This window comes from Mandrillus leucophaeus, unplaced genomic scaffold, assembly GCF_000951045.1.
Source record: "Mandrillus leucophaeus isolate KB7577 unplaced genomic scaffold, Mleu.le_1.0 Scaffold189, whole genome shotgun sequence".
NCBI lineage: Eukaryota > Metazoa > Chordata > Mammalia > Primates > Cercopithecidae > Mandrillus > Mandrillus leucophaeus.
The window spans coordinates 676860-700709 of record NW_012101909.1 but is presented as its reverse complement, the minus strand read 5'-3'; the positions used below and the strand labels follow the sequence as shown (position 1 = coordinate 700709).

At 47.3% G+C, this 23850-nt stretch overlaps 1 protein-coding gene across 1 annotated transcript in view; it reads left to right on the top strand.

Annotated features, from left to right (window-relative positions):
* Positions 1-23850, top strand: part of LOC105538284 — a 44556-nt gene that overhangs the window by 11017 nt on the left and 9689 nt on the right.

Sequence of the window (23850 nt, the reverse complement as noted above, 5' to 3'; positions counted from 1 at the left end):
TTTCTTTCTTTCTTTCTTTCTTTCTTTCTTTCTTTCTTTCTTTCTTTCTTTCTTTCTTTCTTTCTTTCTTTCTTTTCTTTCTTTCTTTCTCTTTTTCTTTGACAGAGTCTCTGTCACCCAGGCTGGAAGGCAGTGGCGCAATCTCAGCCCACTGCAATCTCCGCCTCCTGGGCTCAAGCAATCCTCCCACCTCAGCCTCCTGAGTAACTGGGACTACAGGCGCCTGCCACCATGCCCGGCTAATTTTTGTATTTTTTGTAGAGATGGGGTTTTGCCATGTTGGCCAGGCTGGTCTCAAACGCCTGAACTCAAGCAATCTAACTGCCTTGGCCTCCCAAAGAGTTGGGATTATAGGCGTGAGCCATTGCGCCCGGCCACCTCCCCTATTATCACTTTTAAGAGGATCTGATAAACTGGCTCGTGCCTAGACCTGAGTATGGAGCGTCCTCTCCCTGGGGATGGGGGCAGGAGGCAATGCTGGAAAGGATGCCTCAGATTCAGGGAGGAATGTTGGGTATTGTGCAGTGTTCCTCCTTCCCCTTTCCCCATCGTACTCCCCATCACTCTCATCACACTTTTGAACTAAGGTCCCAAATTCCTTCATGGATCCAGATAAGATCTGACATATCCTGCAATGTCTTTTAATATGCAAATCCCTGCGATAGAAGCAACTGAGGCCCCTGTATGGATTCCCTGATGGAGGCAGAAGGTCCCTGGAAGGGAGAGATGGGAAAAGAGAGAAGACATCCAAAGGGAAATTCTGTTTTCTTCCGTATTTCGACCTGGGCCATGCCTGGTGCCAAGGCTGCAGGAAACGTTAGCAATGATGGGAAATGTTGGGATTTGCATTTCCATTTCTAGTGGTTTCCTCCTTTCTCCACCCATTTTTCCAGTCTCGCTTTTCTAAATTACCTCCTGCTTTCCCCAGAGCTAGAGCTCTGGAGCTGGGCTGCTCAGGGAATGTCATGGTCTCCATTTTGAGGAGATTTATAACAGGAAAGGCTAGAAGGAAACATTTAATTTAAAAAACTTTTACATATAAGTATTTACTCTTTGTGATGTATAGTTTTAAGGGTTTTGGCCAGTGCATACAGTCATATACTTACCACCAGTGGCCCGACATAGTTCCATCACCCCAAAATTCCATGTGCTGCCCTATATTTTATTTTATTTTATTTTATTTTATTTTATTTTATCTTATTTTATTTTTGAGACAGAGTCTGGCTCTGTCGCCCAGGCTGAAGCGCAGTGGCACTGTCTCAGCTCACTGCAACCTCCGCCTCCCGGGTTCAAGCCATGCTCCTGCCTCAGGAGGAAAAAGTAACCAGCTTGTTTATATCTACAAAAAATTCCCATTGGGTTTTAATTGAGATTGTGTTGAATCTAGAGATCAATCTGGGCATAGCTGACATTTTAACAATATTGAGTGTTTTTTTCCATGAATTCTCTGTGTCTATCCACTTATCTTTGATTTCCTTCAGTAGTATTTTATAGTTTTCAGCAGACAGATCCTACATATATATTATTAGATTTATACTCAAGAATTTCATTTTTGGGTGCTATAGTAAATAGTACCTTAAATTTTTTTTGAATTGTAATTTTGCATATTGTTCAGAGCAGGGGTACTTAAAATGCAATTGATTTTTTTTTTTTTTTTTTTTTAGAGTCAGAATCTCATTTTATCACCCAGGCTGTAGTGCCATGGTGTGATCGTAGCTCACTGCAACCTTGAACTCTTGAACTCCTGGGCCCAAGTAATCTTCCCACCTCAGCCTCCCAAGTAGTTAGGACTATAGGCATGCATCACCATGCCTGACTAATTTTTTATTTTCATTTTTTGTAGAGGTGGGGGTCTCACTATGTTGTCCAAGCTGGTCTTGAACTCCTGGCCTCAAGTGACCCTCCTACCTCGGCCTCCCAAAGTGCTACAATTAGAGGCATGAGCCACGATGCTCATCCTACAATTGATTTTTGTATGTTTTTCTTGTATCCTGCAAACTTGCTAAACTTACTTTTGAGTTCTAGGGGCATTTTGTAGATTCTTTGGGATTTCCCACAAAGATAATCATGTTACTTGTGAGTGGAGACCATTTTATTTATTTATTTCCAGTCTATATGCCTTTCATTTCTTTGCCTTGCCTATTGTATTGAGTAGAAATTCCAGGGCAATGTTGAATAAGAGAGGTGAGAAAGGACAGCCTTCTCTTATTCTTGATGTTAGGAGGAAAGCATTTAGTGTGTCACCATTAAGTATGCTGTTAGCTGTAGGGTTTTTTGTTGTTGTTGTTGCTTTGTTTTGTTTTGTTTTTTCCTGAGACAGAGTCTCGCTCTGTTGCCCGGGCTGGAGTGCAATAGTGCGATCTCAGCTCACTGCAACCTCTGCCTCCTGGGTTCCAGCGATTCTCCTGCCTCCACCTCCTGAGTAGCTGGGATTACAGGTGTGCAGCACCAAGCCTGGCTAATTTTTGTATATTTAGTAGAGACAGGGTCTCACCTTGTTGGCCAGGCTGGTCTTAAATTCCTGACCTCGTGATCTGCCTGCCTTCACCTCCCAAAGTGCTGGGATTACAGGCCTAAGTCACTATGCTTGGCCTGCAGGGTTTCTACGATGCTCTTTATCAAGTTAAGGAAGTTTCTTCCATACCTAGTATGCTGAGAGTTTTTGTTATGAAGGCATGTTGAATCTCGTCAAATGCCTTTTTGTATCTAATAAAATAATCACATTGCTTTTCTTTATTACTTTGTCAATATAGTGAATTACATTGATTTTCAAATGTTGAACCAGTCTCAAATTTCTAGAATAAGACTCACTTGGTCTTAGTACATTATCTTTTTGTTTTTAATTGCTGAGTTCATTTTTCTATTTTGTTAAGGATTTTTGCATCTATGTTCATGAGGGATAGATATTGGTTTTTACTTTATTTTTCTTGTAATATCGTTGTCTGGTTTTGTCATTAGGGTAATTCTGGCTTGGTAAAATGAGTTGGAGAGTATTTCTTCCTCTTACTTTTGGAAGATATTGTGTAGAATTGGTATTATTTTTTCCTTAAATGTTTGATAGAATGGGAAGCCCTGGAGTTATCTTTATTGAAAGGTATTAAACCATGGATTCAATTTATTTAATGGATATACAACTATTTAGGTTATCTGCTGCTTTTTGAGTAAATTTGGTTGTTTGTGTAAGAAATTACCTACATTCTCTTATTATCCTCTTAATGTCTGTGAAGTCTGTAGTGCTGTCTCCTCTCTCAATTCTCATCTTGGTAATTTGTGTCTTCTCTTTCTCTCTCTCTTTCTCTCTCTCTCTCTCTCTCTCCTAGTATGGCTGGCTAGATGTGTATAAGTTCTATTAATTTTTTCAAAGAACCAGCTTTGGTTCCATTGATTTTGTTCATTGTTTTTCTGTTCTTTATGCATCTCCTTCTGCTTGCTTTGGGTTAATTTACTTTTCTTTTTCTAGTTTGTTCAGGTGGAAGCTTATTTTACTATTTGAGATCTTTCTTTTTTTCTGATAAAAACATTTAGTGTTATAAACTTCCCTCAAAGCACTACCTTACCTGCATTATACAGACTTTGATATGTTGTAGGAGAAAGCCACTTTATTTATTTATTTATTTTTTTGAGACAGAGTCTCGCTGTGTGGCCCAGGCTGGAGTGCAGTGGCCCGATCTCGGCTCACTGCAAGCTCCACCTCCCGGGTTCACGCCATTCTTCCGCCTCAGCCTCCGAGTAGCTGGGACTACAGGTGCCCGCCACCACGCCCGGCTAGTTTTTTGTATTTTTAGTAGAGACGGGGTTTCACCTTGTTAGCCAGGATGGTCTCGATCTCCTGACCTCGTGATCCGCCCGCCTCGGCCTCCCAAAGTGCTGGGATTACAGGCTTGAGGCACCGCGCCCGGCCGAGAAAGCCACTTTAAATGGCAATAAAATATTTAACTAGTAGCTGGGTATGGGAAATTGAACATAAGGGGCTTAGACACAAATTAGAAGGTTTCATTGGAAGCTAAGACTGCTAACAGTTGGGAATGAGCAGGCAAGGCTTTATAAATGAAGTGAGATTTGAACTCAGCTTTAGAGATGGCATAGTGAAGGCTGAAGGTTGCCTAGCCAATATCCATTGCACTCTTCTTCCCTAGTAATAGAACCCTGTGCTCAGTTGAGAAGAGTTGCCTAGCCTCCCTTATAGTTAGATGTGGACATGAGCCTGGGTCCTGTGGATGCGATGCAGCCGAGGTGGTGTGTGCGACTTTGAGGAAGTCTGCTTCAAAAGAAGTGGCTCACAGGGGAGATGTGCGTTCATTGTTGTTCTCCCTGTCCTCCTTTTTGCTTCCTGGCAGACATCTTGGTCTGCAAGGCATACTTGGGGTATGGAGTGGGTGTATGGGGATGCCAGAGCAAAAAGACAGAAGCAGCCTGGGTTCCTGACAATTTTATGGAGTTTCCACACCAGCCCTGGATTGCTCACCCCTGGACTTACTCTACCCAGATATTATAGAATATACCATTGGATGTTTGAGCCACTTTTACTGGGGGAGGAGGGATTCATTTATCTGCAGCTGAGGGCAGTCTTGATCCCGATGAGGAGGATTAGGAATGTAGAGGGGAGAAGAAAGGGCATTTAGCAGAGGGATGAGGAGCAATGCTGGAGGAAAGCCTGGGGAAGATGAAGCTGGTGGAGTGGAGACCAATTTGTCTGTGTAGGGCAGTAGTGGGAGATGGGGTTGGTAGGAGCCAAACACTAGAAGGCCTTAAAGGAATCTAAATGCTACTAACCTGCTGGAAACTTTGGTAAATTGGTTTCACTTTCCTGGCCTGCTTCCTCATCCATAAAACCTGGGGATTTACTTGGATTAGAAGCTTTCAACCTGAAGTTCATGCACAGATTTCATGGGAGTCTAAGAACCTCTTGCCAAATCACATACATTTTGCATCTATGTGTACTTTTCTGGAGAGAGGCCCACAATTATAATCAGATTCTCTGAAAGGTCTGCAGCTCCCAAATAGTTAAAAATCACTAACCCAGATGCTTCCCGCATGAAAGGTCTCTCACTGACTTTATTATATGGGCTAGAAGGAGCCTTTGATGTTTTCTAGGGGGCAGGGAAGTGAACATGGTAAAATTAAGGTTTTGGGTGCCTATGAAACATCGTTAATCTGATAACAAATACCTGTATAAAATGTGTTTTTAAAAGTTACAATGCAAGAAAAAGAAAATTAAAACTTTCCTGTAATTACTCCACCCTATGAACACCATGGTAGCTTCTTATTTTCAGATATATATTTATTTGTTTTTATTTTTATTTATTCACTATTTTTTTTCAGGCAGAGTCTTGCTCTGTCACCCAGGCCAGAGTGCAGTGGCATGATCTGGGCTCACAGCAACCTCCGCCTCCTGGGTTCAAGCAATTCTCCTGCCTCAGCCTCCCGAGTAGCTGGGACTACAGGTGTGCCACCATGCACAGGTAGTTTTTGTATTTTTAATGGAGATGGGGTTTTGCCATGTTGGCCAGGCTGGTCTCCACGTTGGCCAGGCCGGTCTTGAACTCCTGACCTCAGGTGATCTGCCCACTCGCCCTCCCAAAGTGCTGGGATTATAAGTGTGAGCCACCATGCCCAGCCTATACATATATTTTAAAAATAAAACTTGGATCACCTACATGTACTGCTTTGTAACCTGCCCTTTCACTCAGCAACATACAGTGAACATTTCTCCATGCTATGAAGTGTTTTTCTAGGATACCCATTTTCTATGGCTAGGAAATATTACACACAGGAATTTCTGGGTGTTTTTGTGCTATGGGAGGCAAAGGGTTTTGAGAGTAGGTGCAGCGGGGGCACCAAATTAGCAAGATTCCGACACTATGCAAAATGCCAGGAGGCTGCGATCAGCATCCCCAGGCAGCCTGGGGATATGAGATAGAAGTGATGAAATTCCCCCCACCCTTGAACTACTCCATAGAATGGGATTGGGGGTGCACACAGAGCACAAGGAGTAAACTGCAGGATCCAGAACAGGCATAGAACTAAAAGCCAGAAATAAACCCCAGAGAAAATCACACAGGAAAATGAAAACTTTCCTGCACAGGTGGGAGTGGATTACAGACACAATGGAGCAGGTGGCCTTACCTGGAAACCCGACTTGCTTTAAAGCTCTGTGAAGGGCTCTGTGCCCTCCCATGCTCCCACCAAAGCCTTCTGGAATCCAGATCATATTTATCAGGACAAGCCCTGCCATGACTTTACCTTGAGAGAAGGCACTAGAGATTTGAATCGTTTTGAGGGCAGGGATTCAGGAGCTCATGTCTGGTTCTGTCCCCTAGGTGAAGGGAGTGGGCGCACACTCCCAGGAGGTCCTGGCATTTGCTGGCCACTGCGCCTCTCACAACAGTCTGAGTTGTAGGAATGATGATCCCATTCCCTGGATGAGGAAATGCAGGCCCTGAGAGGTCAGGTGACTTGCCATGGTCCCCTAACCAAAGGCTCGTGTGAAGAGACCTGAAGTAGGCAGGGAGAATAGGGGCCCCTGGAGGAAGTTTCCCGAGGGAGAGGCCGGCAACTGCGCATCTGTGTCATGAGCACCCTGGGGTGGGGCACGAAGACTTTGAGGGTTAGGGGTGGATGGTGTGCAGGTAGGTCCAGGCCTGTGCATGTGGAGTAGGTGAAAGAGTGAATAACATGCAGATTTCAGAGGGGAAGGTTACAGCTGGGAGCTACTTACTGACCAGGAGCTGACGAAAAATCCCCTGGCTCCAGATGCCACTGCAGGCCCCTGAATGGGGAGGATGGCAGGGCTGGGCCGGGGCCTCTCCTTCAGCAAGGGTCCCTGCTTTGAAGTGCTGAGAGCAGGGGGAGGGTGATGCTGGGGTCTTTCCACTGGGAGACTCAGCTTGGAGATGGGGACAGAGGCGAGAGTGTCTGTTGCATTTCAAATCAGAGGTGAAACTCAAGTCACCCTCCTCCCTGAAGCCCCCACCCACCTGGGACACTTTGTCCTCTCCCTGTTTGGACTCTGTCTGTGCCCCTAATCTGTGTCACTCAGTACACACTGGTCCCATCGCTGGGGAGCTTTTATCTTCTGTCACGCTCTCCTTCAGAGGGCAGGGGCATGCTGCCTATCCTCCAGGCACCTGTCCCCTCCGCCCGCCCGAGGCCTGAGTCCTTATGAGAGGCTTGTTGCCCAAAGCTCTTCCTCTGCCTGATGGTGGGGACTTGTCCAGGGGATGAGGGACTTGTGCAGGGCACCCTGAAATTAAGGGTGTGGTAAGCCAAGGAAGGGAGCAACCGGAAGATGCTGGAAGCCAGACTAAGGATAGAGTGGCCATGAAGTGACAGCTGGGAGCTGCAGCCTTTACAGAGCTAGAGACCAGATAGCTTTCTTGGGTCCATGTGACAAAGTTGCAACTACAGGGCACATAAAAAGGGGGGCTCTAATCTCAGATCTTCCTATCGTGTATATTTTAATATCTTAGTAGCCTCTTAAGACCTCAGAGCCTCACTTTTCTCACCTGCTGCTAGACTGATCTTTCTAACAGGCAAATCGGATCATGGTGCCCATTGTTCAGAGCTCTTGGGGGAGGTGACAAAGAAAATCCCAGGCCTGGCCCCTAAATGCTTTCCTGCCTACTCTGCTTTCACTGTCTCAGCCTAAGCCCATATCTGTCCCCCAACCTAATAGTGGGGCCCACACTCCTCCAGTGTCCTTCCCCAGCCCCGGTCTCTCAGCCACCCAAGGACCACGGGTTGGAAAGGAGGAGCCTTGTGGGTGGGTGAAGGGCCTCGGATCTGGAGCTGGTCTGGACCTTGCTGTGGGATGTGGCTGAGGAGGAAGAGGAGGAGGAGGAGGAAGGGGCTAGAGGCTGGCATTTGCTGCAGGTCCCTGCAGAAAAGTCCACTGGGGTCTTTGGCCCAGGTTGGCCTCCCCTCTCCTGTCTCCGAGCCTCTTGGCTGCAGAGAGCAGAAGTTGGGTGTGGGGTGAGGGGGTGCTCGGGCACAGCTGCTGTGCCACACTCTGGCAACAGGTGGCTGACAGGGGCGCACCCAGGTGGTGGTGAGGAGAGACCACAGCCCTTAGACCCACACGGCCCCATGAGTGCTGCTTTCTCACCTGGGAAGCGAGGCATCCAGACCATCATCCAAGTTAGGGTTCAGGCTCTCTTAATTTCTAGGAGAGCCTTTCTTTTCCTCTCCAGCCCTGAAGAAGCCACTAGTCTTCATGCTCCCTCCCCTCTCCTCCTTCTCTTGAATGGAAGAGTGCTGTATGTCTTTACAATAAATACAGTGCACAAGACTGAAGACCTCTTACGTGTCCCAAGCAGGGCAGTTTGTTCCAGTATACCCCAGCTCTGAGCTGGAGTGTGCGCGTTTGCAGCCCAGCTCCTCCACATCCTGGTTCTGACGTTGGACAAGTCACTTAACTTCAGGGCCTCAACGTCCCTATCTGTAATATAGTGCATGGCAATAGAACTCAATCCTAGGGTGAAAGAGGGCTAATAGAGTTAACAGCGTCAAGTTCTGAGGACAAAACCAGGCACACCCTGAATGCCTGCCAAATATGAGTGATGATCGTTACTTTTCCACGTGACTAGTTCTTGCCAATGACACTGAGTAGTAATGCTGGGTCACTTCCAAGATAAGATATGTTGGCTGTTGAGAAGCAGGTATGCCTTCTCTCTGTTCTCCTTCCCACCTGCCCAGGGGAGGCTGGCAGGTTGACTGGACCTGAGGACCCTAACTCACCAGATGGGAAATGCTGCATGCCTGCCAGCCAGGAATATCCAATATTTAATAAGGAGATCTAATTTGAAACATTTGTGACTTGTCTGTTACGGCAGCAGCTGAAGGGCTTCACAGAGAATGTTTGAGCAAGGTTTGAAGGGTGAAATTGGGGTAGGGGGTGTTAGAAAGAGAAGTGTAGATTTCAGCCCAGTAGAGAAAGAATTGTTGGATAGTGACAGGTGGCCCCATAATCTCCGTGAGGCAGCGAGGCCCTTGGGCTTGGAAGCGTGTGAGTAGAGTCAGTCAGGAATGTTATCCTGGAGAGCTAGGTGGCCTTTGGTGTCCCCCTCAGCTCCGAGGCCACTTCCAGCTTCCAGAAGGAAGGAGTAGAGTACTCCACGAGGTTGCCTGGAGTATCCCACACCTTTCTTCAGGGCTCGCCAAGCCTGGAGCGAGAGCTCACCGTTAGCTGCCTACAATGACCATGTTAATTGGGTATACTGAGAAGCCACCTACAGTTCCCAACGTGGCGACCAGGCTGTGTTCCAGAAATCTCTATGTGAGCCAGTTGTTTGGAACTCAGAATGCATTTCCCCATAGAAACCAAGTTATAAATGGTGGTTGGTTTTTCAGGCCAGTCCACACATTCCTATTTAACTCATAATGTTCCTGGAGTTAGCAATGCAACGTTAACTGTGCTTGGTCACCATTTAGAGCATGGTGTATGTGGGAAAATGCATGTCAGGTTCCAGTTTGGAGTGCAGGCATACATCTCACTTCTAAGTGGCATTAGGGGGTTGGGGATGTCATGGGGAGCCTGAAGGAAGGGCAAGTACTTTTGGGTATCAGGAATCCCCACTGCAGATGGAGAGCTCCATGTCCCCAAGATTCTGAATTGAGGAACAACAGGCAAAGACCCACAGTGAGATGGGGCAGGGGCAGGAATCCAGACACGAATGCCTCTCCCCCACCTCATTGGGCAGATCGGCCATGGTGCCTGCACAAACTCCATGACCATGGGTGTGACTGAACTTTGGCCCAGCCAGGCTCCCGGCTGCAGGCGGCCCATGTGCGGGCCACTTAGTGACCACCTGGCTGGAAGAACACTGCCGTCTGGGGAAATGGAGGTGGGTAAAGCCAATCCACTGTGGAAAATGGACTGCAGAATAGAGAGAGGCCAAGTCAGCTGGTAGCCAGGAAGGACTGCAATGCAGAAACACATTCACCAGCCAGGGTTCCAGGAGGCAAGCGACAGGCATTGACTCTAGTTTAATGAATGGAAAAGAAGGTTCTGCAAAGGGCTCTGGGCTACGCACTGGAGAAGGCCGTGTTAGTGCTGTGGCCAGAGCCCTTGCATTCATGCCACACCCTGAAGTCAGCTTACTGTGACAATGCACAGCTTGCTGGCTGTGGGGAACATACTTGGCCTGTGTGTGGGGCAAACTGGAAGTGCTGGAGCTAATGCCCGTGGAGCAGCTCTCAACCAATGATGGGTGGGGAGGTGGTGAATAAGTACCCCAGCTCTCCCTTCCTTTGATCAAGGTAACACTGAGGCCTGGTCTACACTGTCTCCCAGAGTTCCCCTGCAGGATTGAGCTCTGGTTACCCTCAGTGGTAACTGGTTTAAAATAACAGTTATCTTTTGCTATGGAACAAATCATCCTAAAATGCTGTGGCCTAAAGCAATAATGATGAATTGTTTCTCATGATTGTCTGGGTTAGCTGGTGGGTCTTCTGCTGGGTTTGCCCAGGCTCATGCTTGCAGCTGTGTTCAGCTGGAGGCTGGCCAGGGCAGAAGGCCCAAGACGGGCTCACTCACACATCTGGCGGGTGGCTGGGTGCCTTGGTTCCCCTCAACGTGATCTCTCATCCTTCAGGAGGCTAGATGGGCTTCCTTATAAGATGGTCTCAGGGCAGCATTCAGAGAGGGCCCAGGCAAAAGTGGCCGGACGTCTTTAGGCCTAGGTTCCAGAACCCACTCAATGCCAAGTCTACCATATTCTATTGGCCAAAACAAGTCTCAAGACTGGCCAGATTCAAGGGGGTGGAGAAATATACTCCACCTCTGGATAGGAAGGGTGATCAAGTTCTTTAACAAGAATTGAGGATACTGCAATGGGAGGAGTCACATCCATGAAACAATCTGCCACGTTTGATAACCTTATTAGCTTCCTTCTCTTCTCCTACCTTCCCTTCCTTCCCTTGTCTCGTACCATTGTCTTCCGGCATCCCCTCTCAAATAAATCCTTATACTTGAATACCTGAATCAGTGTCTGCTGCTGGGAGAACCTAAACCAAGATCCACACAGAATCATTTGGCAGGCTGGGAGTCGGGCTGCAGGCTCAGCTACCAGGCAGGATAGCCCACACCATGCCACAGAGGAAGCCAGGGCCACTGTCCCAGGCTGGTACCTCTGCCCTGTGGTACTTTCTTTTTCAGGTGCCCATGTTTGGTCAAAGCCTGTTGGGGTGAGACTAAATGGTGCAATCTAGGTCACCTGCGTGGGGCGTTGTTGCAAGGAGGCTGCAGAGATGAGGTTTCTGAGCTCAGCAGTGGGGAGGAGGGACTCATACGGCTGGAAATTCCCCCAGGCAGAGCAAGGCTGTTCAGCACTGTCCAGTTCCCCTAGGGAAGCAGAGAAGAGCATTCAGGAAGGCATGACCCCAGAGGGGGTAGGTCCCCAGGGAGGCCTGGAGTGGCTTTCCCAGTCTGTCCTGTCCTGCCCAGTTTCCTGCCCAGCACTTCCACCTTTCTTAAGGTGGTCTAGGTAAGGCTTGGTTTCTTTCTACCAAAGAAGTCCAACTAACCAAGATCAAGGTCCTATAAACACAGGGATCTGTGCTGTGGTGTTAGTTGTGCCCTGTTCTGGAATTGGAACCACAAGACCTCCTAGAGAGGAAAGGGACTTCCTGGGCCCCACCATCCGCTACAGAGAGCCCACTGGATCTTGGGCAGCATTGCCTGCCTTGGTCCCTGTGATGGTTAATTTCAGGTGTCAACTTGACTAGGCTAAGTGCTGCCCAAGTAGCTGGTGAACATTATTTCTAGGTGCCTCTGTGAGGCTGTTTCCAGAAGGGGTTGCCATTTGAGTCAGTGGATGGAGTAGAGAACACCCTTGCCACATGGAAGGGCATCGTCCGATCGGCTGAGGGGCTGAATAGAATGAGAAGGCACAGGAAGGGCATACTCGCTCTCTCTTCTTTTCCTGGGATGCTCATCTTCTCCCACCCTTGGGCATCAGAACTCCAGGTTCTCAGACCTTCAGACCCTGGCACTTCCCAGAGCCCAAATTCTTAGGCCTTTGGCCTCTGACTGAGAGTAATACCATCAGTTCCCCAGGTTCTCCAGATTGTGGACTCCAGTGAAATTCCAGCACCAGCTTCCCTGTTCTCTATCTTGTAGATGGCAGATCGTGGGGCTTCTCAGCTTCCATAACCACGTGAACCAATTCCATAATAAATCCCCTCCGATATATCTCTCTCTATCCTAGTGGTTGCTTTTCTCTGGAGAACCCTGACTAACACAAGTCCCTAAGAGATGGCTTCTGTCCGCACGACACCAATGCCTACTGGGTTCTTATAAGTACATTCTACTTTCTTAAGGTGGTCTAGTTAAGCCTTGTTTCTTTCTACCAAAGAAGTCCAACTAACCAAGATCAAGGCCCTATACACACAGGCACCTGTGCCATGGTGCTAGTTGTCCCCTATTCTGGAATTGGGACCACAAGACCTCCTAGAGAGAAAGGGGACTTCCTGAGTTCCACTATAATGTACCATAAGTACATTATGCTTAGACTTTGGTGGTTGTAGCTTGTTGGTTCATCTGTTGATTCATTACTTCAGTCCACAAATGCTTATTGTGTATCTTGGAAATATTCACCCCTCTGGGGAGAATCACAGACCTAAAGCTCTGAAGTAAGAGCAAATTCATAAGTCTTTGTACAGTGCTCATCAGTCAATCAAATCAGACATTGAAAAAATTTCAGTCATTGCCTTTCAATATTGCTGTACTTTATTTAGTTAATTATAAAAATCAGGATGATATATACGCCCATTTAAAAAATCCAAACAGGCTGGGTACAGTAGCTCACACCTGTAATCCCAGTACTTTGTGAGGCCGAGGCGAGAGGATCACTTAAGCCCAGGAGTTCAAGGCCAGCCTGGGCAACATAGTGAGACCCCTATGCACCTGTGGTCGCAGCTGCTTGGGAGGCTGACGTGGAAGGATCACCTGAGCCCAGGAGACTGAGGCTTCAGTGAGCCATGATTGTGCCACTGCACTCCAGCCTAGAAAACACAGGAGATCCTGTCTCAAAAAAACAAAAAGCAAATGAAAAAGCCAAGTAGTACTAAGCAGCTTATGATATAATGTGACAGTTCCTGGCACCACTCTTCCCAACTATACCACTTCTTCCTTAAAGGCAAGTACTAAACTCCATTGTTTCTCCTGGAAATTACTCACTTCTATATGTTTGAAGAATATGCCTATGCTGCTATCTTTTGATTCCTTAATCATAGGTCTTACCTATTGGTTTATTATGATAGATTAGGTTTAGTGGTCTTACAAAAAAATCTTTTCTCTCCTCTCTCCTTCCTCTCACCCATCCTTCCGATATAGCTATTTTACAATTTTTGCTTAAATCAACATTCGGTCTAGGCTATTATGCCTTTGCAAAATTTATTCACAGCTGTGTATTGTAATACATGTTGTTTTCTTTTTTTTGCTTTTGTTTTTCCCAAAGTTAATAATTTCTTTGTTGTTTTCATTTGCTTAGCTTTCTTTGTACCCATTGCATATTCTTCCCACCATATACTTTTCCATAAAGTCAATCATAGAAAGTAACTTGTTATTTCCAGTTTTTTTTCTTGGAGTTGTCTCTACTGGAGACTTCATTTTCCACCAATCTGAATTTGCTCTTCTCTAGGCCTGCCATCCAGTTGTCAACCTGTGACTTCCTTTTGCTGTCACTCTTTTTTCTTTTCTTTTCTTTTTTTTTTTTTTTTTTGAGATGGAGTCTTGCACTGTCGCCCAGGCTGGAGTGCAGTGGCGCAATCTAGGCTCACTGCAAGCTCCGCCTTCCATTCTCCTGCCCCAGCATCCCGAGTAGCTGGGACTACAGGCACCCACTGCCACGCCTGGCTAATTTTTTGTACTTTTAGTAGAGACATGGTTTCACTGTGTTAGTCAGGATGGTCTCCTGACCTTGTGATCTGCCCCACCTCAGCCTCCCAAAGTTCTGGGATTACAGGCATGAGCCACTGCACCCAGCCACTGTCACTCTTAAAATTCCCTTTGCCTTTCCTCTGAGTTGGAGCCTGTGTGTCCTGGATCTCATGGCATTCTCTTCCTTGGTTTACTCTCTTGCGTTGGAAGTGTATCATCTGACTAGCACTGTGGCATAGCAGCAGAGTCATGATAATGACTGCACTGGTCTGGACTGGCTGCCCACTGCCCCTTTTAAGTGTCCCTGTACTACCCTCCTGGAAATTATCTTGGCTCTTCTTTAATGTGTATTTTGTTCCTTGCATCCTCTTCCTTGGTTTTAATGGTGAACAACTTCTAGTAGCTCTCTAAGAAAAGATTGGGGTGACAATTTTTGGAGACTTTGCATGGCTGAACAACATCTTCTCCCACCTGACTGATAATTTGCATGGATATAGAATTCTGGGGTGGAAATTAAGTTTCTTTAGACTATTGAGGGTCTTGCTTCATCCTCTTCTCTGCCAGTATGGAGGCTGAGACGTTGAAGTCCGTTGGCATCACTGACCCCTCATGTATAACCTGTACTTTTCTCCCTGGAAGTTGGTAGGATCTTCTCCTTGTTCTTGGTGCGTTCCGAAAATTCCCAGTGGTTGTCATTGGAGTGGAACTGTTTTCAGCCACGGTGCTGGAAGCTCAGTGGGCCACTTAGTGTTCATGGTGCAGAGAGCAGAATTATTAAAAAGACCCTCGAGCCTGTTCTGGGCTGCCTAGACATAAGCTGGCTGCACTTCGGATCCGCATCTCTCAGTAGGAGGAGCTACGCCTAAGCTCTACTTCCTACAGGACCAACATCTTCCTTCCCCAAACTTGTCCCCCAATGGGATCCTGGGCCTACAAGCTCCCACAGACTCCAGGGCCTCCAGATGCTGGGCAGCTGGTTACCAACAACGACAAACATCAGGTACCCTGGATCCAGACTGCCCGATGCCCAGAAGTCCATTATTACTCCCAAGACAAGGCAATTTTATTACAGTTGCCTGTAAAGGGGGATATAAAAGTGAAATCCACAGTGAAGATGGGGTCCTTTCCTAGAACCAGAAGCGCACTGCACCCCAGCAGCACCCTCTGTGGAATGAGGGAAACCTCGGGGGTTCCCATCCCTTGTCTTCATGGCTTTTCCTACAACCCTTGGCCTTGTCTTCTCTTTCTCCAGTAAAGACCATTTCTTACTGCTTAATGTGGGATGCTGTGAAATTCTCCTTGAATCCTGGCGCATGCAAGAGATGAAGACCCCGAAGAACCCATTTTCACAACAGTTCTGAAACTCATATTCTTCCAGATCAGGAAATATTCTGGAAGTATTTTGAGAAGGATTTCATCATCTCTGTTTTGTGTGTTCTCCTCTTGCTCTCTCCTGTTTCTCCTGCTAGAACTCCTCTTGGGTTTTCCATGTCTTTGACTCTTTGCTCTACTTTCTGGGAGATTTCCCCAAGTTAATCTTCCACCTCTTCTATTGAATTTCATGTGCCTGCTCTCATGTTTTTGATTTCCAAGAACTCTTCTTTTTTTGTTCTCTCAATGTTCTTCTTAAAATAACATTCTGTTCTTGATACGTGACATCTTCTCTTATTTCTCTGGAGATATTAATGATCTTTAAGCATTTTTTTTCTTCTTCTTCCTGCTTCGTCTCTGCTGCCTCCAGGTTGTGTGATCTCTGTCTTCCTTATTAGAAGCTTTTCTAGGAAGTCCGATAACCCTTGGTCATCTCCTTGTAATTAAACGTAGTGGTGGATGGGAAGGAACCAAAATGCAAATTGGAAACTCTGAGTAGGTGAGCAGGGCACGTCAACTTTGAGCTTCAGTGTAAGGTGATCCCGGTGGGCCCTTTTTTGGGAAACTCCTGGGTCGATGTCTTCAGGTTTTTCCTTTTGGGTGGTGAAATGCCTGGGGAATTATCTTCTGATGTCCTGTCTGAAGGATAAAAATATGGTGCCAGTCTTTTGAAGGCTGAGTTACGGAGGACTTGGTGGGGGTTAGGGCACTGATTCATTCTCTGCTTTATCTTCTGCAGAGAAGAGCCCTCCAGACCCCCACTGGCATGAGTATGTCACCCAGGTCTGGCCAATAGGATATGCCTATAGGCTAGGGAATGGTGTGGTGTGTGCTGCAATTTCTAGGGGAAATTTTCCTTTCTGATAAAAAAGAGAGACACACAGAAGCCTTTCCTCTCTTCCTTTCCCTCTTGCCGATCACTATGATGTGAGGGTATGGATTCATGAGCTGGGCAACCATCTTGCAGCAACGACGCAATAAACTAGAAAATGGAAGCCCGTATACTGTGGTTAGAGGAGTGAAAAAATGAAAAGACCATGGAGCCTTGATTACATTGTTGAGCCTCTGAACTCATCGAATATCATACCTACTCCAAATGCAGGACATGCCAAGTCAATAATAAACGAACTCGTGGTTTAAGCCTTCATTAATAATATTTTCTCTTCATTACAGGTGAAAACAGCCTGACTAATAACACTCCCAGAACATGTTACTGGTCTCAAATTGTTCTGGCTACTAGAAAGAAAGCTATGGCTCACTGGAGTTGAAGATAAACTAGCAATTTATTCATTCAATATTTATTGAGTACCTACTGTGTGCCAGGTACTGACTTAGGTTCTGGATTTGAAATCCAAAATCTAACTAGGAAGATGTGGGAGGCATCAACCAGAAAGAGATTAAGCAGGATTCTCCTGATGCTCTGACTGCTGGTTAACACATGTGGAGCATTGCTGTGGCCGAGCACTGTGTTAAGCACTTAACACTTCACCTGCACACCAGCCTCCTGCTGTAGGTCATATTGTTAACCCCACCGTGCAGATGAAGACACTGAGGCTCTGAGAGCTTAGAAAACTTTCCCATGGCAACATGGCTAGTGAGTATCAAATCCTTTACCCCACACTTAAGCACTTCACAGGTAGACAGGTCATGAGCACCCCTTTTGCAGCCAAGAAGAAAAGGGCATAATTTGGCAGAGAACAGGGAGAAGTGCTGTATTAGTTTAGCCAGTTGGTCAATCAGTTAAGTAGTGAGTGAGTGAGCAACCGATCACCCATTCAAACGAATGTGGGTTCATGTCATCATTTATGGGGCCTATCATGAGCAACCACTGCACTAGGCTCTGGGATGTGAGACCAGACAAGACGCTGTCCCTGCCTCCAGGGCCCTTGTAGCATGGACACCAGTAAGCAGATGACCAGAGACCAAGTGATAGGAGCTGTATTCATCATGCACACAGGTGGCCTTGGAGCACAGAGGAGGGCTAGATGGATTTTGACTTAGGAGAAGGGGAGAGAGCTGGGGACTAAACGCTTCACAATGGGGGTAATATTTTACCTGGATTTAAGAGCAAGGCTCAGGAAAACTGTTTTGTTTCTCAAAAAGTTAAACATATGACCCAGCAATTCCTCTCTTAGACATATAGCCAAAAGAACAGGATACGGGGACTCAAACAGATATTTGTACCTCAGTTATTATGTAGTACTATTCACAATAGCCAAAAGGTAGAAACACCTTGAGTGTTCATCAGTGGATGAATAAACCGAGTGGGTATATACACACAACGGGATGATATTCTCGACTGTTTATCAGTGGATGAATGAATAGTTAGACCAAGTGGGTATATACACACAATGAGATGATATTCTCGAGTGTTCATCAGTGGATGAATGAATGGTTAGACCAAGTGGGTATATACACACAATGGGATGATATTCAGCCACTAAAAAGGAATGAAATTCTGACACATGCTACCACGTGGATGAACTTTGAAGACATCATGCCAAGTGAAATCAACCAGACATAAAACCACAAATATTTTATGACTCCACTTATAGGAAGTACCTAGAACAGGCACATTGATAGAAAGTAGATTAGAGGTTACCAGGCACTGGGGGAGTGGAGAATGGGGTGCTTCATGGATTGGGGGTTTCTATTTGGGGGGATGAAAGTTCTGGAAATTGTGGTGATGGTTATGCAACATTGCTAATGTACTTAATGTGAATGTCCTTGATGTGACTGTACACTTAAAATGGTTAAAATGATAGATTTTATGTTATGTGTGTTTTGTATTTATCAATAAAACAAAACGAAGTAGTCAGGCTCAAATTTTGCCCAGGTTGAGATGTGGCACCTTCCATCAAGCATTGTAGAGCCCGGGCCTCCAGGAAGCAGGACAGATGAAGGGGTCTAAGAAACCATGCCAGCCGGGTACGGTGGCTCTCGCCTGGAATCCCAGCACTTTGGGAGGCAGAGGCAAGGGATCACCTGAGGTCAGGAGATCCAAACCAGCTTGGCCAACATGGTGAAACTCCATCTTTACTAAAAATACAAAGATTAGCCAGGCATAGTGGTGGGCGCCTATAGTCCCAGCTACTTGGGAGGCTGAGGCAGGAGAATCGCTTGAACCCGGGAGACGGAGGTTGCCGTGAGCGGAGATCGTGCCACTGTACTACAGCCTAGGTGACAGAGCGAGACACTGTCTCAAAAAAAAAACAAAAAACAAACAAACAAACAAAAAACCATGCGAAATCATAACCATGGTGAGCTTAGTCTCATGCTGGGAGCCAGGAGGGTGGGTGAGCCCAGGGTGAGCAGGGGTCAAGCCATGGGCAGTGCTAAGTTGGAAGGGTGTCCTGGTAGAGGGGTGAGCAGGCAGGAAGGGCAAATTCAGATGCCTTCAGGTGCGGGTGAGTAATGGGATCTGTGAGCCTCAGAGGGGAGTATGACCACAGGGAGTGGGGTCACTGTGGTGAAAGGAGAACTTTCAAATAAAAGGCACACCAGACAAGTGCTCTGCTGGACAATCACACTCACAAAGCCCCGCCTCTGGTGCCCTGTCTATCCTGGGGCTGCCAGACTGTGCCCCACGTGCAGTCTGCAAGGAAATGACTGCTTGTCCCCTGCTCGCTGTCGGCTCAGGTCATCTCCAGGTGTCTCCTGATCTTCTGACCCCCTTGGCCTGTGCAGGGATTCAGGACTCACGAGCAAAACCTTGTTTAGAAGCATCCAGGAGGAATTCCCCACCTATCAACCTTTGACAAGGCACTTCAGACTGTCCCTTTAGCCATGACTGTCGTAACTACAGTTAAGATCCTCTGGGTGAAAGAATCTAAGGGTCAGAGACTGGGAGCAGGCAGGGACAGCCTGGAGAAAGCCCTGAATTTACAGATGGAGAGGTGGGACCCAGAAAGGCAGCCATGAGTAGGGAGCCCTTTGCCACTGGAAGGCTTGCAAAGGCTGAGTAATCCCTTGGGGGTGATGCTTCTATCAGGATTCTCTTCCTGAGTCAGCGGATGGACTGGACTTTGTAAATAGTCCCTTCTGGTTCTGAAAGTCCCTGATCCAAGGCCCCCCATGAAGCCGCTGTCAGCTCATTTCCCTCCTCATTAAATTCATTCCCCATCTGGCTTTGCTTTGGAGAGGTTATTATTGGTAATCAACCATCAATTCATCTCTAATGATGCAGCCTGAACACATTGTTGGCTGAAGCCTGGACCACATCTGCCTTGCAGGGTGACATCCCCGGGAGGTCTGGCTGACCTCTGACCTCTCCCCACCCCTCTTTGGACCCATAGAGGCCCCACTTCTGCCCTCAGCCTCTCTCTCTCAAGTCCCCAGGACCAGCCTTATAAATCAGCAGTGGCCTTCCCTGGGACTCTGAAGGCCTCTCAAATCTACCCCTTCTGCCTGGCCCAAACCTGAAACTCTATCTGCAGAGTCTGAGGTGTTTGACCCAAGGCACTGTGACTACCCAGAGAGGCACACTCTCAGATTTCACTGGAGCGCAGGGGACCCAGGAGGGGAGAGAGGGACAAAAGGGAGGGAAATTCAGCAGCCTCAGTACCTATGCTAAGGAGGGCTGTGCCTGTGTTTCCTGAGCTGTGAGAAGACTCAGTTTCCAGAGGGCGGACAGGTCAGACAGGTGCCTCTGCATAAATTTACATGAAAGCTTATTGCTTTTCCTAAGGGCACATTTTAAACAATACCTTAACCCAAAGGATGGAGATGGTGGCATTTTAAGGCACTGTGCCTGATTTGGGGAGACTGCTGAGGACATCAGTGGGAATCCAGGGCCACTCAAATTCCACTAGAAGGTGAGGCCCATACCTCTAGCTAGGTGTGTGGCCAGCCTCGCTTCTGGGGGTTGGGACAAAAAGCAACACTATGCAAACAATGTGCATCACATCTCACCTAACGGAGCCACCAGGGCTGGGACGCACACCCGGGTGTGTGCCCAAATGCCAACTTTGCAGCCTCAACTTGGATAAAGTATCCCAACCTCTTGGAGCCTCAGTTTCCTCAACAGTGAGAGGAGCACAAGCTGAGCTGCTGTGCTGCCGCAGGGAGGGTTGGTGAGCAGCAGGTGAGGAAGCACGAAGACATGGGACCGAGCGGTGCTAGTGTGGAGCTCTGCAAGGGCCCTCCCCCCAGGTCTCAGGCCAGCATCTCAGGACCCGTCTCCAAAAGAACGAGTCACCTAATACTAAGCACAGAGTTCACTGCGGGAGTCAGACACCAGCTGCAAAGTCAGAAAGGAGGCTAAGCCACAACACTATCAAAATGCTGGCCTGAGAACCTGATTTTTTTTGAAAAAGAAAATCCTCAGTTCTCATAGGATTAGACATTTCTTTTGTTCTCCCTCAGCAGGCTCCAGGGCAGCAGAACTGGGAGAAGTGGAAGTGTTCTTTAGGTCACACTTTTGCTCAAGAACGCACAGTGGCTCCTCGGTGCTAATAGAGGGGCAGTGAGCAGCCCCTGGTCAGCAGCATGCAGGGCGCCGGGTGTTCAGTGGAGAGCAAAGCAGGCATAGGGCCACCCAGCCTCAGGGGCTGGCCAGCTAGCTCTCAGAGCCATGTTTTTCAAAGAGGGGCCTCCGACCACCTGCATGAGATTCACTTGCCAAGAGGTCATCCTTGCTTAAATGCAGGTTCCTCAGCCCTGCCCTTGGCCTCTCTGGGTCAGAATCTCAGGGACTGGGACCTGGGGGATCTACCTTTTATTTATTTTTATTTTTTATTTTTGAGACAGGGTCTCGCTCTGTCACTCTGCCCAGGCTGAAGTGCAGTGGTGCAATCACAGCTCATTGTAGCCTCAAACTCCTGGGCTCAGGCAATCCTCCCACCTCAGCCTCCCAAGTAGCTGAGACTACAGACATGCATCACTACACCTGGCTAATTTTTTACTTTTGTAGAGATGAGGTCTTGCTACATTGCTCAGGCTGGTCTTGAATTCCTGGTCTCAAGCCTTCCTCCCGCCTGGGTCCCCCAAAGTTCCGGGGTTACAGGCACCAGCCACTGCACACAGCCAGGATCTATCTTTTAAACAAGTTCTCCATAGGATTCTTATGTACACTGAAGTGTGAGAACCAGCCCCGTAAGGACCTGCATCCAGGGACTGCCCTGCACTCTTGGTGGATTTTTTTTTTTTCTTTTTTGAGATGGAATTTTGCTCCTGTTGCCCAGGCTGGGGTGCAATGGTGCGATCTCGGCTCACCGCAACCTCCACCTCCCAGGTTCAAGCGATTCTCCTGCCTCAGCATCCCGACTAGCTGGGATTACAGGCATGTGCCACCACGCCCTGCTAATTTTGTATTTTTAGTAGAGATGGGGTTTCTCCATGTTGGTCAGGCTGGTCTCAAACTCCCGACCTCAGGTAATTCTCCCGCCTAAGCCTCCCAAAGTGCCGGGATTATAGGCATGAGCTACTGTGCCCAGCCCTTTCTGTGGATTTCTACACGTCACCTGCCTCCCCCACCAAGGAGGGAGTCACTGAGGGAAAATGAAGAAATAAGGAATGAAGCGAGGTCATGATGTCTCCCTTGCCTGCAGGGAAAGCCTAAACCACCACATCTGTCACACCTGGTTTCTTCAGCTGCTCTTAGCATTCAGTGAACACATTGGGGCCACTTCCTCCTACTTCCTCTTCCTGCTTGCCTCTCCTTGTGCATTAAAGCGGTGCTTCTTCTTATGCACACAACTTACCCAATTCCGTAAACCTGAACAAAATCTTGCATCACAACCAAAACATGTCATCTCTGTCTTTGCCCGCCTGGGGAGTAATCAGAGGTCATGTGATGATTTTACACCTGACTGCAAGTAGGACAGAGTGAGAAAAAGTTGCAAAATAACAACAGCTTCAGTGAGACTGCAATCTAATTCTTTCCCATTTCAAAGAAGCCATAAGGAGGCTGTCTGGGGCTGGTAGAGTGGCTTCATGAAATCATCCAGTAACCAGCCTCTCTCAAAGGAGCTTCCTGACCATCTTCAGGGTGTACTTTCCTCCAGTCCTACATGGCTGTTCCAGTCCAGCCCTGCAATCCATCTTCCAGTTAGTACAAATGATAAAGAGGTGGAGAAAGGCACACCTCTTTGCATTAAAGAACACTTCCTGGGAATCACACATGAACTTCTGCTTATATCCCATTGCTCAGAATTAATCACGTCTGACTGCAAAGGAACCTGGGAAATGTAGTCTTCAATCCAGGTGGCCATATGCTGAACTAAAAGTCAGAGACTGTATTATCCAGAAAGAAGTGAGGAATAGATAACGGGGCCTGCTAGCACTCCCTGAGACACCTTGGCAGCATTCCCCAATTGCAGGTTTGCCGTGGTGAGCCCTATATTTGAGTTGATTTATGAATATATGAAACTGTCTCATGTCCAATAAGAGCAAAATCAGAGAGCATGTGGAAAAGTCAGTAGAAGTTAGAATCAGATAACTACAAAAGAATTAAGAGGAAAGTTTAGCTTTTCAGAGATGAGTATATGTGATTCCTTTGAATGGCATCGATTTGGATTTAAGAACAACTGGATTAGAGACCACCACTGAAATCTTAACGTCATCGTAAGGAGAAGAGTGCCTGTAGAACATTCTTTTCCCTGGTTAAAAAGGTCAGGTGTTGATTGAGTGTGGTGGCTCATGTCTGTAATCTCAGTACTTCAGGAGGCCGAGGTGGAAGGATTACTTGAGGCCAGGAGTTGGAGAACAGCCTGGGCAACATAGTGAGACCCTATCTCTACAGTACAAAAGAATTTTTTTTTTTTTAATTAGCTGGGCGCTGTGGTGCACCTGTATAGTTCCAACTACGTAGGAGACTGAAGTGGGAGGATCACTTGAGGCTGGGAGATTGAGGCTGCAGTGAACCATGATCAAGCCACTGCAGTCCAGCCTGGGTGACAGAACGAGACTCTGTCTCTAAAACAAAGCAGCAGAACAAAAACAAAAAACAGAACAGGCATGTCATCGGTTCCTCCTTGGCCCTGCATTCAGGATCAATGTGCCATTCCTAAGCCTGACTTTCAATCCCATCTGATTTCCCAGCCCCTAGAATCTACTGCTACCTTTGTTCATGGTGTGCTTACATGGTAGATTACTTTCCCTGACGCTTCACTCTGATGCTCAAAACCCCCCGGTGCTCCCCACTGCGTACGAAAGAAACTTCTGGTTTCTTCACCAGGCATGCCCACACACACTCTCTGTTCCCATCACATTAATCCACTCATGTTTCCTTAACTCACCGTGGGTCTCCGTGTGCGCTGTCCCTTTGGGCATGTCCAAAGAGGCTTTGCAGGTGTCCACTTGCTACTGCAGGAGAAGGACATGTCCTGGCTGGCGGAAAAAGGATGAAAGATGTGGACCAGAACCACGCAGCAATGCACAGATGCCATGAGAAACAACAGCCGTAGCTGCCTCGGAGCTGGCCAGCCTGCAACTCAGGGAGAATAAATGCTTACTGTTGTGTGCCACTGCCACTTGATAATTATTAATGATGTAATAGGTTGGTCGCAATCGCTAATGCATCCATCTGACTAGACATGCTCTTTCCTTGTCTAATCCGCTCTGCAGTATTTTCCTTTTCTTTTTCTTTTCCTTTTTTCTTT